The sequence below is a fragment of the Megascapheus bottae genome, chromosome 4 (assembly GCF_031878675.1).
Source record: "Megascapheus bottae isolate mThoBot1 chromosome 4, mThoBot2.hap1, whole genome shotgun sequence".
NCBI lineage: Eukaryota > Metazoa > Chordata > Mammalia > Rodentia > Geomyidae > Megascapheus > Megascapheus bottae.
Window position 1 is genome coordinate 46,137,745 of NC_143512.1, and position 15,935 is coordinate 46,153,679.

At 42.5% G+C, this 15,935-nt stretch overlaps 1 protein-coding gene across 1 annotated transcript in view; it reads left to right on the forward strand.

Annotated features, from left to right (window-relative positions):
* Nucleotides 1–15,407: 15,407 nt before the first annotated feature.
* The window catches only part of Arhgef28 (Rho guanine nucleotide exchange factor 28), a 265,542-nt gene continuing 265,014 nt past the window's right edge, over nt 15,408–15,935 (forward strand). Inside the window, exon 1 of the mRNA XM_090331824.1 lies at nt 15,408–15,510. The gene's annotated coding sequence lies outside the window, so the exon portion shown is untranslated. The remainder of the gene's footprint in view (nt 15,511–15,935) is intronic.

Here is a 15,935-nt window from a genome sequence, read left to right on the forward strand (position 1 = left end):
ACGGAAGGTTCTATTAGAGAGCCCTGGAATCTGGATTATCTTTGATTTCTTCCTGTTTGGGGCTTGACTCTACTTCTTTGATTTAGTCTAATGCACTCATTGGGTAGTCACCACATTTGCCAGCGCACCAAAGCCACTGGCTTTGGTCTTTTGTGGCCCTATTAATAAGAAAGTTCTAAAATAGCAGAATAGGATATCTATACCTACCCAGAGCTGTGACTTTATGGTCGGTCTGTCTATCTATCTATCTATCTATCTATCTATCTATCTATCTATCTATCTATCTATCTATCTCATGTGTGTATCTGTGCGTTTGTGTCTGTGTGATGCTGTCAACTGAACCCAGGACCTCAGGAATGCTAGGCAAACACTATAACTGGAGCCACATGGTTCTAACTGAGTCTGTTTATAAGAGTGTATTTATTGAAGGAGTTGGCTTAAGTAGTCAGGGAGTATGAGATGTTTCAAGTTTTCACCTAACACATGAATAGTGTGTAACAGTCTAAAAGCATGGTGAGTATTCTTATTAATCTTTGAATTTTTGACTTTATGTACAAGGGCATTGCTGCTACATAATAAACATGTGCAAAATGAATTAATTCTTGATCTATCTTTCTAGTTTACATGCAAAAGGTAATATCATTTCAATGTATGAAATAAGATAGATATATTTTCATTTTTCTGTAAGATGTAATCCAAATAGAAAATGCTTCCATAGCTCAAGTTCTGTTAGTATCTATTGAGAATTATGGTCAGGGGAAGACTAAAGCCACATATTAGGGCAGCGTACCTTGGCATGTCCACAAGGTGACAGTATTACTTTATAAATCATGAGAAGCTGCCTTTCCTCTCTGCTCTTTCTTTTGAATTAAATTGATGCTCTCAAGGAATTCTGGGAATTGGCTCTCAAAGAAAACAAACCTCAAAAATAAAAAATAAAAAACCTAAGCTATTTATTTACTGCTATGTTGACAAAGCAGGTGTAAACAACACTTGTAGTTATTAATAGATGCTAATTGTAAGTCAGGAAAAAGTCTCTCTAACCTAAGCTTAGATAAGGTACTCAACAAGGCAGAATAATGGAAAGAACAAGAGCTAGAGAAGCTTGGGAATGACCCAGCTGCTGTGGGTATCAGCGGCCATGTCTGTCACAGCTTAGCAAACAGGACACGGGTGCTAAGTGAGAGTCAGAGAAACACTAATGTTCAGCTCAAGCAGTATGGACTGTTATATTAGTAGTTCAAACAGAAGCATGGAATAGTTTATTCCTGGTTGTTTTCCTTTGTAGTCTAGGATATAAGACTTGAGATTTCCTGGATCCATTCAGGAATAACAGCTCGTGAGGGCAGAGTTTGAGCAGTGACTCCCTCAATCAGCAGCTGACATGTGTTGAAATGGGTAAGAGAAGGAAACTTGGAGGACAAGAATTGCAAAGTTTACTATACAGCAAAATGAGTGTTTGCTGCTTTGAATGTTGAATTCTGAGTTGGGAAAATGTTAGATTTGGAGTGATAGTAACCAGGACTGTCAGAAATAGGCAGTGGGCTCTATTGAGACCAAGCTCCTAGACACTTCTTTGGCTTCTTGAAAACTAGACAGAAATGGAGGCTCCAAGGACAGGTAGATGACTTTAGAACCTTTGAGCTTTATTTTCTTTTTATTGTGAAAGCATTTTGAACTTAAAAGGTGCCGAAGACCGAGCCTTCAGCCATATCTTCTACTGTTAACACATTCTCCAACCACAACATAATGATCCGAAGCAGGAAATTAACATTGGCACAATATTGTTAACTAAGCCATACTGGTTTCACCAGTTCTCCCTGCCTTGTCCTTTTGCTGTTCTAGGAACAGATCCAGCATCTGACATTATACTGAGTTTCCTCCATGTCTCTGGGTCTCTTGCAATAGGTGATGGATGGACCCATTCGTCCCTTGCATTCAATTTCTCAGTTCCTTGAAGCTTTTGATGAATGGTTCATTACTTTGTAGAACGTCAATTTGGGTTTGTCAGTTGTTTTCTCATAATTACATTCAAGTTACTTGTTTTTGGTAAGGGTACCACACAAATGATATGTTTCAAAATATCATTTCATGGCTCTTTGATGCCTATGTCTTATTGCTGGTTGTGTTAACTTTGTTTAGTTAAGATATTGTGGGTCATGCTGCTATACCATTAGTTTGTTACTTCACCCTCTGTGACTGAGAAGTATCTTGGGGGAGATATGTAAAGGTGTGCACGTATCTTGTTTATCATTTGACTTTTACCCAGTAATTATCACCCATTGGTAGATCAGGCCTGCAGCAAACATTATGTATAGTGAAGTTCAGATGAAGATTTTCTGTTTCTTCATCACTGAGATTCTCTGGCAATGAGGTATTGTTTCTTCTCTGTTTGTCTGTGATATGGACTCATGGCTATTTGCTTTAGGTTCAACATTGTTAGTTTACTGTTCATTCTTCCAGTTCTGGATCTTAGGAGTTCTGTCAGGATGGCACCCATGTCTTTCCAGTACCCCCCCATTCTTTTCTGAGCACTTCTTCACTTGTGAGGACCAGAAGTCCTTTCCATCTCTCACTTCTCTACTCCACCCCTGGAATCAAACAATTCTTTAAAAAGTTCTTGCTGGGGGGCTGGGAGTTTGGCCTAGTGGTAGAGTGCTTGCCTAGCATGCACGAAGACCCAGGTTCGATTCCTCGGTACCACATGCATAAAAAAAAAGCTGGAAGTGGTGCTGAGGCTCAAGTGGTAGAGCTCTAGCCTTGAGAAAGTCCAAGGATAGGGCTCAGGCCTTGAGCTAAAAGCCTAGGACTGGCAAAAAAATAAATAAATAAAAAAGTTCTTGCTGGGTGCTGGTGGCTCATGCCTATAAACGTAGCTACTCAAGAGGCTGAGATCTGAAGATCACGGTTCTTAGCCAGCCCAGGCAGGAAAACCCATGATCTCTAATTAACCACCAGAAAAGTGGAAGTGGCATTGTGGCTCAAATTGACAGAGCACTACCCTGGAGCAAAAATGCTCCAGGCTAGTGCCCAGACTGTTTAGTTCAAGCCTCACAAGTCAAAACAAAACAAAATAAAAAGTTCTTTATAGCTGATAAATAATATTTATCAAAATAAACTCCAGGAAATTAAAATGAGTTTTTTTTCTTTTTTGATGTTTTATTTGTTTTCTTTTTGTTCTGTTTGTTTATATGTCTTTGGGAATATAAGGGGAGACACAAAAATGGGGGGGCAAACGGTGAACAAATGCAGCAGCGGTACTCACTGGATACTGTGTTGAAAATGAACTGTATAATGGATGAATGGGAGATGGAGAGAAAAACTGAGAGAGAGGGAGGTGACACTGTCCAAAAGGAAACATACTCTTTACCTTTTATGTAACTGTAAGCCCTCTGTGCATCATCTTTATAATTTTTTTAAAAGTAGTTCTTTATGCTACAGAGTAGTATTAGAATCCAGATCTAGGTCTCGAAGCACTCATTACTTCTAGAGGCTATGGCTTTCTGGCTTTTCTTGTGCTCAAAGTTCACAATCCCCCTGAAAGACCACCACTGAATTATTCTGGTGAGCCCCAGAAAAGTCCACACTGGGTGGGAATCTTGTAGCTTTCCCCATGGCTGCTGGGCACTGGAAACAGATCCTCTGCTATGCCACTTCTGAAGCCCTGGGAGTTATTTTAGATAGTACCTCTTCTGTCCTTGCCATATTTGATCCCAAAGGGTACTATTTAATCCCCTTCCACACCTCATTCCTTTCCTTCCTTCCTTCCTTCCTTCCTTCCTTCCTTCCTTCCTTCCTTCTTTCCTTCCTTCCTTCCTTCCTTCCTTTCCTCTCTTTCATCTTTCTTTCTGTCTCTCTTTTCTTTCTTTCTTTTTAACCTTATTCTGTTTGGAATGAAGTCCTTATTGGAATTGCCAGGTCACAGGCCACCAAAGAAGTTGAACTCAAAAGGTAGGGAATTTCCAAACTCAATAGGAAACTTCCAGTAGGAATTAGACAGGAAAACATACAACAACGATCAAGTGAAATTTCTGACTATGATCTAAACAAAGTGTGAGCCAATGGATCCAGTTAGCAATGGATCTCAGAAGAACTTGGTTCAAGGTAGACATTTCACAGGAAGGATATGGATGGTTGGCTTCACCCAGGAAGATTCTACTGGGCTCCTCTATAGAAACAGTGATTTATTACTGATTCTTACTTCAAAACAGTCTCATCTTTTAATCTTAGGTCCTATGTTCACAATTTAATACAGAAGACATATTGGCCCATTAGTAATAAGCAGAGTTCATTAATAGTGCATTAACAGTGAGAATGAAATGCTCTGGTGCGTTTCTTCTGGGTGGTCAGGAAATGCTAGACATAGACAAACAGTGGATATAAGTAAAGGTGAATTATTTTGGAGTGAAGATCTGAGGTTTTTGAAGATCCTTCTATGGCAGTAGTGATTGTTGTCTTTCTTCAGTGCTTCAACAGAAACTTGCAGTCAGATTGTTCCTCTCTACTTAGCAAGGCCTGATGTGCTGAGCTACTCACAGAGAGGTGAGGGTAGAAACTCCCATTCCAGGCGATAGTTTTAGCTGAAAACAAAGAAACAAACAAACATGCCCATATAAAGGACACAGATTTGGAGCAGCAGATTTGGAACATGTGGTATGTTTCACTCATAGAGAACTATTGGTAGTCGGTGCCAGCAGAAAAACAAACACTTGTTTGGCGTGAGGAATGATAGGTTTGCACTTGGGGTTAATCTTGTGGTGTGCTGTTTACTTATTATGCTTTATGCAATTTGTCACCAAATCAGGATCAAAGGATGAAAGCAAACTTCAGTGTGTCAGGGGTTTATAGAATATCACTTCTATTCTTTCTCCAACATTTCAACCAGCTTCTTTTTTCTGTGTCGGTACTGGACTTGAACTTAGGACCTGGTCACTGTACATTGCATTTTTCTGCTCAAGGCTAGTACTTTAATACTTGAGCCACAGGTCCACTTCCTGCTGTGTGTGTGTGTGTGTGTGTGTGTGTGTGTGTGTGTGTGTGTGTGTGTGTGTGTGTAATGGGAGATAAAAGTCTCTTGGGCTTTCCTTTCCTGCTATCCTCTGTCTCAGCCTCCGGAGTAGTTAGGATTATAGGTCTGAGCTACTGGTTCCCCACTCAACAGGCTTCTTATTGCAGTTAATGGTGAATTCGGGAAGGATTTAATGCTTCATGATAAAAGAGAATTTGAAGACTCTCCTATCTGTTAGCTAAGCCCTTCTTTTTCTTATTATTTATTTATTTTGTTTATTTATTGACAGTAATGGGGTTTGAACTCAGTTTAGAAGCTGTCCCATAGCTTTTTTGCTCAAGGCTGGAACTCTACCACTTGAGCCACAGTGCCACTTGCAGCTTCTTCTTGGTGCTTAATTGGAGATAAGAGTTTCATGGACTTTCTTGTTCTGGATGTCTTCAATCCTCAGATCTCAGTCTATTGAGTAGATAGGGTTATAGGTATCACCAATGGCATCTGGTTTATTTTGCTTTTAATTTTATAAGTTTTCTCTCTCTTGTTCCCCCATTTTCCTCCCACTAGTTTCCTTTCTCTTTGAAAATATCCCTGCTTTGTTTTTTTCTGAGTTTTCCCCCTTAGTTTGCTTTAATATAATGATCTTCAGTTCCATCCATTTTCCTACAAATGATGTAATTTTGTTCTTCTGACATAATTTTATTCTTCTGTCTGACTGAATAAACTTGCACTGCATTGCATGTGTGCACCACATTTTTTTTTTACCCACTCACTGGTTGAGGTGTATCTAGCTGTTTCTATAACTTGGATATTAGAAATATGCTTAGATAAAACATGGGTTGTGGCACGGTTTATCAGGGCTATAGTAACTTGCAAAATAAATAGATGCTGAGCTATATAAGTGTGACTGTGGTATGAGGAGGATGTGGGGTGAGTGCTGCTTATATTTATAAACCTTTTTGCTTTATTATTTTTTGTGTGTGGTATTGGGCTTCATAATTAGAGTCTTATGTCTTGCGAGGCAAGCATTCTACCCTTGGGCTTCATTCCCTGCCCTCCTATTTAATAATCTTGGAGTATACAATGGATATTTAGAGGATTAATAGAAATTATTTGTAAAATGGGTAATAGCAAGTGTAAATGAGTATTTGTTACCTGGAAAATTCAACACAAAGTCTTATAGAAAAGTCAAGTACAAATGCTATTCTGCTCCTTCTTCTATGGCTTAGTTATCCCCTTAATCTCTTGGTGTGGCTCTTTTGTGGGACCTGACCACCTTGCTTTTTGGTGTTTCCTAGCGCACAATACAATTAATTCTAAAGATCTTACAGTTTAAAAGATCAAGAGAAGATCCAGGCACCAATGGTTCACATCTGTAATCATGGTTCAAAGCCAGAGCTGGCAGCAAAGTCTGTGAGACTCTTATTAATTAACCACTAGAAACCAAAAGTGGCACGGTGGCTCAAAGTGGTAGACTGCTACCCTTGAGCAAAAGAGCTCAGAGACAGTGCCCATACTCTGAGTTCAAGCCCCCATGACTGACAAAAACAAAACAACAAAAAAACAAAGATTAGGATAAGAATGTGTATCTCTGCAGCCTTTACATGTTTTGATCTGTCCCATGTCTGTATCTTAGAATCTTCATTCAGAATGCCAGGGACCCCATGTCACTGTCATGGTGGATTCTCCCAGCATAAATTCAGGAAGTCTGGAAAAGAAAGAATTAGAGGATGGCAAAGATAGCTTTTCTGGTAGAAAAACTGGAGTCTGAGTGGGAGAATTTCTTTCTCATATTAAATGTTCCTAACTTCTCAGCCATAAAGACTGGTTTAGGATATAGGAAAGGAAATAGCAAAGCACCCAAACAACATGAGTTAGATAAAGCCTTCAGTGAGGGCGCTTTGATCCTTCTTGTTCCAGAACCGAGATAATGGGGAATTCCTTCACCCAGGTGAGAGGAAAGATGTATTATTGAGGTCCACATTGTATATATAACAAACAACTACAAAACAACTAGGTTTCATGTCCCTCTTCCAATTACTTATACTAGGCACAGGGACTTCAAGCTGAGGGAAGCCTTCTTTTCCTCAGAAGGAACACAAGACTGAAGGGAATACAGGCAGGCACAGGATGCTTCATTGATCAGTAAATAGAGTAGGAGGGGAGAATGGCTAAAGCTACCTAACTCACATTGGGCATGGACAGTAAAGCTGTTGGCGAAGAAGAGGCAGAGTTAAGACTGAGAGAGTCAGAAGAGTAACATTGAGATCTGAATCTATTTTCAGGATCTATGTAGCTGAGCAGACAAAGGTCATGAGAGAGCTGGTGCTGTGGTAAGGCTAAACAGAGCAGAGTGACAAGTCAGTGTAATTACTTGAGTTTGTCTGATCATGAAGGATTAGAAAACTCCTGCAATTTTTGGAGATACTATTACATGAAGCCGCACAGGGCTTTGGTTAGTAGAGTAGGGGGTAGGTGTAACCCTGGTTTACTTTACTAGTTGTTAGTTGCTTTCTTGCTTAAATCAAAAGGAGTATTGTTAGTATATCCTAGTGTTGTGCTGAGAGTTAAATAAGTTAAGACCTTAGCACAGTACCTGGTAGATAAGCATTTGTTGGTAGTTATGATGTGAATACTTGCAGAACTGGGTGACTGAGATCAGTGGCCAGTGAGAAAGTCATTGACATAGCCATTTCCTAAAGAAGCTCTTCAGAGAGGAAAGCAGGCGGGGCATAGTGGCTCACACCTGTAATCCTAGCTACTCAGGAGGCTATCTGAGAATCACAGTTCAACGTCAGCCCAGGCACTAAAGAACTAAAGAATGTGAGACTCTTATCTCCAATTAACCACCAGAAAACAGGAAGTGGAGCTGTGGCTTCAGGGGTAGAGTGGTAGCCTTGAGCTGAAGAACTCAGGAACAATACCCAGGCCCAGGGGTAGGGCAGTAGCCTTGAGCTGAAGAGCTCAGAGACAGCACCCAGACCCAGAGTTCAAGCCCCATGACCCACCAAAAATAAAAAAAAAAGGAAGAAAAAAAGAAAAGAAAGGAAAGCAGCTTCCACTATAGTTTTTTATTGTTGTTGATTTGCCAGTCCTAGGGACTGAACTCAGGGCCTGAGCACTGTCCTTGGGCTTTCTCAAGGCTAGAGCTCTACCACTTAAGCCACAGCACCACTTCTGGCTTTTCCTGTGTATGCAGTATGAAGGAATTGAACCCAGGGCTTTGTGCACGTTAGGCAAGCATACCACTAGGCCATGTTCTCAGCCCCACTGCAGTGTTTTTTGTTTTTTAGTTTAGTTTTTTTTTTTTTTGGAGGATAAAGCTTAGAGTGCTTTAGCTACTTGGAGCATTTTCCAGAATTCCTAAATCAATTCATTTCTTCTGGGAGCGATGTCCAAGCAAGTGTAATAGGAGTAATAGGAAAAGATTTTCAGTAACATGTTTGCTTGGGCTCCTGGTCTATCTCTGCCTAACTGTGAGTAACGACTGGGTAGGAGAACTCATGGCACAGATGCATACTGGGTACAACAAGCTGCTGTGATTTTTCTGAATAGAAAGAATAAATTGTTTGCCTCTATTCTCTGAAGGTTGCTTTGCTGGTGTGCATATGACAGGAGACAGGGAAAGGCAGATGATTTAAAGCATAGAAGCAATGGAAGAGCTGGCCTACCGAAGGGTTGTAACACAATGCTTAGAAATTTGACTTGAGGAATATGAGACAGTCTTGGTTCCTTTATGTTACCCCTATCCACAAAAGAGATCCACCTTCCCTCTAAGTACTGAAGACACACCTAGGCCAGCAGAGTGGCAACGGAGAGTTTTCAGAGTTGAAAACAACCACAACAAAAACAGCTTTAGCTCACTGCATGTATCATTGACTTTCAAGGTGTTTTGATTTGGATTCTAAAATTGTAGGCTGTTTAACTTAGGCTATTAAAAAAATTCTTGGATCTTTTTTTGGGGGGGGGGCAAGATTCCAGATTTATTCTTGAATTATACATGATGAGCCTTCAATATATTTGAATAAGATTTTTAAAAAGCTTAGCTAAAATGTTTTCAACAGTTTTTAGGGGGGAAGGGGAACCTATCCAGACCCATTTTATTTATAGATTTTTCCTGTTTTGTCCCTTCCTCTGCCTGCCCTTAGTAAATACAAAAACAGGATCTTGATCCTCTGTAGTGAGTAATAGCAATCCAAAGCTATATGTGCCTTTTGCAGCTTGCACATGACATCACACACAAACAAGGAGCCTCAGTCTCACCGTGCCATGTTACCAAAAGTCTTCATCTAATTATAGCCATGTGGTAGTTACATACCCCCATTATTTCCACATGTATCAGTCACTGACTAGTTATGCTACTGTAATTATAGTGGCGATAGTATCTCCATGATCAATTCTCTTTTTAAGGGCTTTTATTATGTAACAGTGTAAACTTGCTTCAGGCTGGGTTTGAGCATGCCCATATCAGTTTTCACAGGAATAAGATGCTTGCAGGTGGGATGGGCCTGCAGAAAGGGTAACTATTGAGTTGTGTTGTACTCCATCCTACATCTACCAGCTCTCATGGAGTTCTTGGGAATAAAACTTGATGACTTTGATATATATATAGAGAGAGAGAGAGAGACACACTAAGCATTTTGGACCAATCGATCTACTTGCGTTGTCTTGTAGTTATGCCCTATAGATCAAAAGAGGGCCTTGGATTGCCTTAAAAATTTTTTTTGCCAGTCCCAGGGCTTAAACTCAGGGCCTAAGCACTGTCCTTGGCCTTTCATTTTTCCCCCAAGGCTGGTGGTATGCCACTTGAGCCACAGCACCACTTCCAGCTTTTATCCTATGTATGGGGTGTTGAGGAATTGAACCTTGATCTTCTTGCAAGCTAGGTAAGCACTCTATCAGTCCAATACTAAAGACTGTGAGACTTCAATTAATCACTAGAAAATGGGAAGTGGGGCTATGGCTCAGGGGTAGGTCAGTACCCTTGAGCTGAAGAGCCCAGGGACAAATGCCTAGGCCCAGAGTTCAAGCCCCATGACCCACAAAAAAAAAAAAAAATCAAAATGAATCGGTTCTGTGGCTCAAAAGATAGGGTGGTAGCCTTGAGCTGAAGAGCTCAGGGACAATGGCCAGGCCCAGAGTTCAAGTCCCAGGCCTGATAAAAAAAAAATCAAACTAAAGCAAAAAGGATGAAAGGTGGGGTGGGGTGGGGTGGGTTATGGCTCAGCAGTAGAACATTTGCCTAGTAAATGTGAAGTCCTGAGGTCACAGTCAAGTACACTTGGGAAAAATAAAAAAAGAAAGAGTAACTTCAAAGTTATGAATTGGAAAGAATAAGAATTAAGCTTAACTATGGTGTAAAAGCTCCAAGAAACCCCTGTATCTTGAGGTGTCTACAAAAGGTTGATCTCATTGTCAAAAGAGCAGAGTTTTCAGTAACAACCTGTTGAGGACTCAATTTGTGGCTAGTATAATTAAATTCTAATTGTGTGTGTGTGTGTGTGTGTGTGTGTGTGTGCATATGCATGTGTGTGTTGAACTCAATGTCTATATACTGTCCCTGAGCTTTTTTTAAAAAAGATTTTATTAGCACTGATTTTTATATCATATTTCAAATTTCATGTTTAACAAATGTTCAAGAAGAGAATCTCTATATCCAATCACTGGAGTATAGATTTTAGAACATAATTAAAATTAAATGTCCCTGAGATTTTTATTTATTTATTTATTTTTTCCAGTCGTAGGCTTGAGCCCATGGCCTGAGCACTGTCCTTAGATTTTCTCAAGGTTAGAGCTCTACCACTTGAGTCTAAGCACCATTTCCGGCTTTTTTTCTATGTATGTGGTATGAACCCGGGTCTTCGTGCATGCTAGGCAAGCACTCTACCACTAGACCAAACTCCTGGCCCATCCCTGAGATTTTTAACGCAAAGCTAGCATTCTATCACTTGATAGCTCCACTTCTAGCTTTTTGGTGGTTAATTAGAAATAAGATTTTCCTGCCAGCGCTGACTTTGAATTGGGTCTTCAAATTTCAGCCTTTTGAGTAGTTAGGATAACTGGCATGACCCATTGGTGCCTGGAAAGATACTTCCTTCTTCTCCTCTTCTTTCTTCTCCTTGTTCTCTTTCTTCTCTTCTTTCTTCTTTTATGATAATGGGGCTGGAACTCAGGGCCTTGTCTTACTCTGCTCTACTTGCTTGGCTGGCACTCTACCACTTGAGTCAGTTTTTTACTGTTTATTTTGGAGATAGAGTCTAGCAATTTTGTTTTCTGTCCTGTTTAGCTTTGAACTGAGATCCTCCATATCTCAGCCTGTAATCCTTAGATTACAGTCATGAGCCACCAGCTCCCAGCTAATTTTATTTACTTTAATGAATTTAAATTTGGTATGTTTTGGTAGAGTCACTATCTTATTAGCAACAAAGACAGTGCTTCTTGACCAGAAATGACTTACATCTCAGTTTGTAGGCAATGACTGAAATTGGATTCAAAATTTCCTTCATATAAAATGCAATCTCATTATATTTCCTGTTTTTTCAGAGAGAATGCTCTGAGAAGTTTCAAACACATGGTTCTGGAACTGAGGGATTTTTTTAAAAAAAATGGGCCTAACAGGAGACGAATGTTACAGTGTCTCTCTTGCATTTCTGTTATTCTGGTGCTCAGAGTCTACTCCACACATCAATAGGCTGAGTGTTCCCTAAAGTCCATCAGAGACACATCATTTCAATCAGTCACCTGTATTTCGGACCACACTATTGCAATCTTAGTATAAGTAGCAGGGCCAGTCCCCTTAACTTCCAAGTGGCAACAAATTCAGTTCCTTTAGTCCAGCTGCTCCCAACTTTGGCTGAACATTTGAATTACTTCAGAAGCTGTTCAAAAAAAAAATATCCCTGCAAGCTGAAACCCTTCTGTACAACTACTTTAAAAATATCAATGCCTCAGCGGAATCCCCTGGAGATTCTGATATAATTGGTCTGGTGTGGGGATGTGGGGATCAGGTTTTGAAAAAGCTGCCAGGTAGTGCTAATGTGTGGCCAGAATGAAAACAACAGTGAGCCTTTCCCCAGGAGATTTGTTCCCTGACTGTGATCACTCTGGCCTCCTTTCTCCATGTTTCCTGACCTCAGACAGAGCTACCAAGTATAGAACCCAAACTGCTGTCCTTACCTTGAAGAAAGATGTGCTCTAGTAATTAATTACCTCAGAGCTTGGAAGTGTTTTCCTAACACTCCATACACTGGACTATTAACTGGCTCAGGGTCCTGCATCCTTAATGGTATCCTGTCAGTTATCCTTCTTTCATGGTGATAGTAAATATTATTGTGTCCATTTTCCAGCTAAGGGAATGAAGGCCTGGAAAGGTTGGATCTTTCCAAAAGGACATCCTATTTCTATTTCCAAAGTTTTCCCCTACTCACATTAAATCAACCATCTCCTAATATCATTAAAAAACAAGAATCATAGCAATTGTAAATACATATGGCCAAACATCAGACCTAAGATGTCCACCTTTTTAAAATAATTTATTAATATTGATTTTTACATCATATTTCAAATGACATGTTTAACAAACAAGTATTCAGGAAGGGAATCTCTATATACAATCACTGGCACTTAGATTTTAGAACATAATTAAAATTAGGCTGAGGGTTTGTATGTCATAGATACATATTAATCTATGTAATAAAACATGTCTATAAAGTCATAAATTTTTATGTCTATGTAGTTGTGTTTATATTTCCAATATCATGTCCATAGCATTGGATACGCAAATATTGAGTCATCACCTTTTGAGAATTATCAAATAAGGGAAATAGAATAAAAGATAGAAAATAATTAAGGAATAGCACCTGGACTGATTATAATTTATTAAAATTTGAAAATCGTGACATACCTTTTCCATCCTGCATAAATCAAGTAATAGTTTAATTGAAAAATTGAGTCAGGTACCGGTGGCTCACCCTGCAGTCCTAGCTACTTAGAAGGTTGAGATCTGAGGATCGCTATTAAAAGCCACCCAGAGCAGGAAAGTCCCTGAGACTCTTATCTCTTTTTAACTACCAGAAAATCAAAAGTGACACTGTGGCTCAAAGTGGTAGAGTGCTAGCCTTGAGCACAAACAGGTTCAGAGTCAGTGCCCAAGTCCTGAGTTCAAGCCCCACAACCAACAAAATTGATATTGCTGAGTGTGGTGGGTGATACACTCCTGAAATCCAAATACTTGGAAGGTTGGGACAGGAGAATTGTTAGTTCAAGTGTAGCCTGGAATATAACAATAAAAACAGAACAAAACCAAAACTTCCAGCATTCAATAGTTCAGAAGTATGCTGTGTGAGGAGTGTGGAAATTACCAGAATAAGAGACAGTTTTTCCCCTTGAAATGTCAATAGAGGACAAGGACTTTTGATAGCCCTGAATATGAGAAGTAAGTAGCCTCAATACTTTGTTGAGTTCAGAGGTGGAAGAAAGCAGAACACTGGGGAAATAATTCATGGAGGAGGTCTGTCTAGACCAAAATCTAAGGAAGAATGAATGGAGATTGAATTGCCAGACAAGACAGAGCTTGCTGGGACACTGACCTAAAAACTCACTCACTAATACTCATCAGGAAGGTGGAATTTCCCCAGAACTGCCCTCCTGATTTTCTTGTCTCTGTGGACTGAGAACATCTACAGAATTTTGGTCTGGATTTTGTTTGAATTCTAAGCAAATGCCATATCAGCGTAAATTCAGTGCAATCTGTGTTGATTGGTGTCTGGGTGACCTATATCTACAGCAGTGAAATCAATCAGATGCAAAGGATTATTTACACAAGGGAAGGCTTCCTGCCTCAGGCAGTCACCGGCCTCTTTTAAGGCTGCTGGAGCATACTTTGCTTAACGTTTGAACCTGGAGAAGTTGAAAGCCAAGTCCTTATTTAAATATTGATCAAACTCAGTGCTTGAGAGCACGCAAGAAAATGGCAGCTAGCATGATTCGATGTCCCTGACACCATGGTGGAGAGTGTCACAAGGACTTGTTTTTGCCAGTTTATTTCTTTTTAGTGAATTTAGAAGTACCTGCTTATAACACTTGGTCCTCTCCTCCGATCTCTTTGCTTTTTTCTCTTATATGTGTAACAAAATTAATGCGGGTGGTGGGGAGGGGAGGAACAAGGATTCAGATAGAAAAGAGAACAGAGGCCTGAAACACCTGGTGGGCATTTTTGCTCAGCTGTTTGTTTGAAAACCATTTTTGTCTGGTGAATTGATTCGATTTATCTCCAATAAATATTGGAAAAAGTTTGAGGATATTATTGCTTTCATTTTTTTTAATCCTAAAAACCTTGACGTACTGGTAGGAGACAGGGAAATTTTTTGGAATCGGCTAGTTTGCCAGCCCAGAGTCAAGAATTCCATGCCCAGTGTCAAGGGCTCTTTAATAAGGAGGACGGGGTGAACCTGCCTTGGCACCAAGCTATGAACTTCAGCCAGAAGATGGTCTTGTCTTGCTCACCTGTCCTTCCTAAGGCTCTGAATTAGCAAAGAGGGCTGGTGAAAGGCAGTGTGGAGATTACTCCTTTCTTCCTGGGCCTTCACCCCTGTCCTGGACCTGAAGTCAGCCGGTCTTCTCCAAAGCAGTCGTTTTACCTTTAAAGCGGCAGAAATCCTTCCGAATCCCCTCTCCTTTGAGGCCTCGTGGGGGGTTAGAGTTCTAAAGTTGGTGGTGATGGGGGTGGGGAGAGATGCGTTTTAGGTGGACAAGCCTGTTAGGTGGTAGGGAAGTGGCGATGGTTTCCTTCAATTTTTTCAGCATGAAGACCAAGAGACCCATAGCTTGCCAAGCCCTTGGCTCGAGGATCATCAGTCTTATGAATAAGGAGGGCGTCTGCTGCTTTTAAAATAATACTTCCTATTGTAATCGACCTGGGCCCTCTTATGCCAGGGGTGTGGTGGCTTTTGGCTGAGGACAGCCCGAGCCTTCCTCGAGCCTGGCACAGAGCCTTCCTCCGGCGGCGCCGAGGCGCGGGGCCTCCCGGGGCGAGCGGACACCGCTGCTAGGGTGCACCCCGCTCCCCCTCCCTCGTCCCCGGTGTTCCCGCAGGTCCGCGCCGGGCCCCGTGAGTCCCCGGGGGCTCGGGGCTCGGAAAGCCGAGGCGGCCGGGCGGCGGAGGGAGGGGTCCGGCGGGCAGCGCGGAGTCGGGGCGTTTCAGGTTTCCTCCCGCAGCGGGAGTGGGGCGCGGCCGGCGGGGGGCGGGGGGCGCGCCCGGCCGGGTCCCGCTGCCCGCCGCGGGCGCGCTGGGGATCCAGTGGCCGCGGGGGGCGGCACCGGGGCGGGCACCGCCTGCCGGCTGGGGAGCCGCGGCTCCGCCCCCTCCGCCCGGCCCCCGCGGGGCGGCCGCCGGGCGTCCGCAGCTCGAGGAGAGGCTGGCCTGCGGCGGGCGGCGGCGAGCCGGGGGCGCGAGCGGGGCGCCCTCGGGCAGGCCACGGGGGGCAGCGCCTGGCCGGGGGCTCCAGGTAAATGCCGTGTGTGTGTGTGTGTGTGTGTGTGTGTGTGTGTGTGTGTGTGTGTGTGTGTGTGTGTGTGTGTGTGTGTGTGTGTGTTGGGGAGGGGGGTGGCGTCCGTTTCTCGATCTCCTCACAGCCCTGGGAGGAAAAGTTTGCCCACCTGTTCGTGGGGACAAACTTTCTCCGGGGTCTCTGCGCCAGCAGGGGTCCGCAGTGGTGTTGGGTGGGGGACGCGGGGTTGGGCGCGGCCCCTGCAGCCCCGGGGCTGCTCCGTCTCTCCGTGGAGGCGGCAGCTGCGCTGCGCCCGGTGGCTCCGGAGGCGCGGCCCGGAGCGCACGGAGGCGGCCGCCACCCCGCTCCGTCCCCCGAGATCGCACGCGCTCGGGTTACAGGGCACTGGGATGGGGAGGGCGGTGGAGGGAATCTTTGGGGAT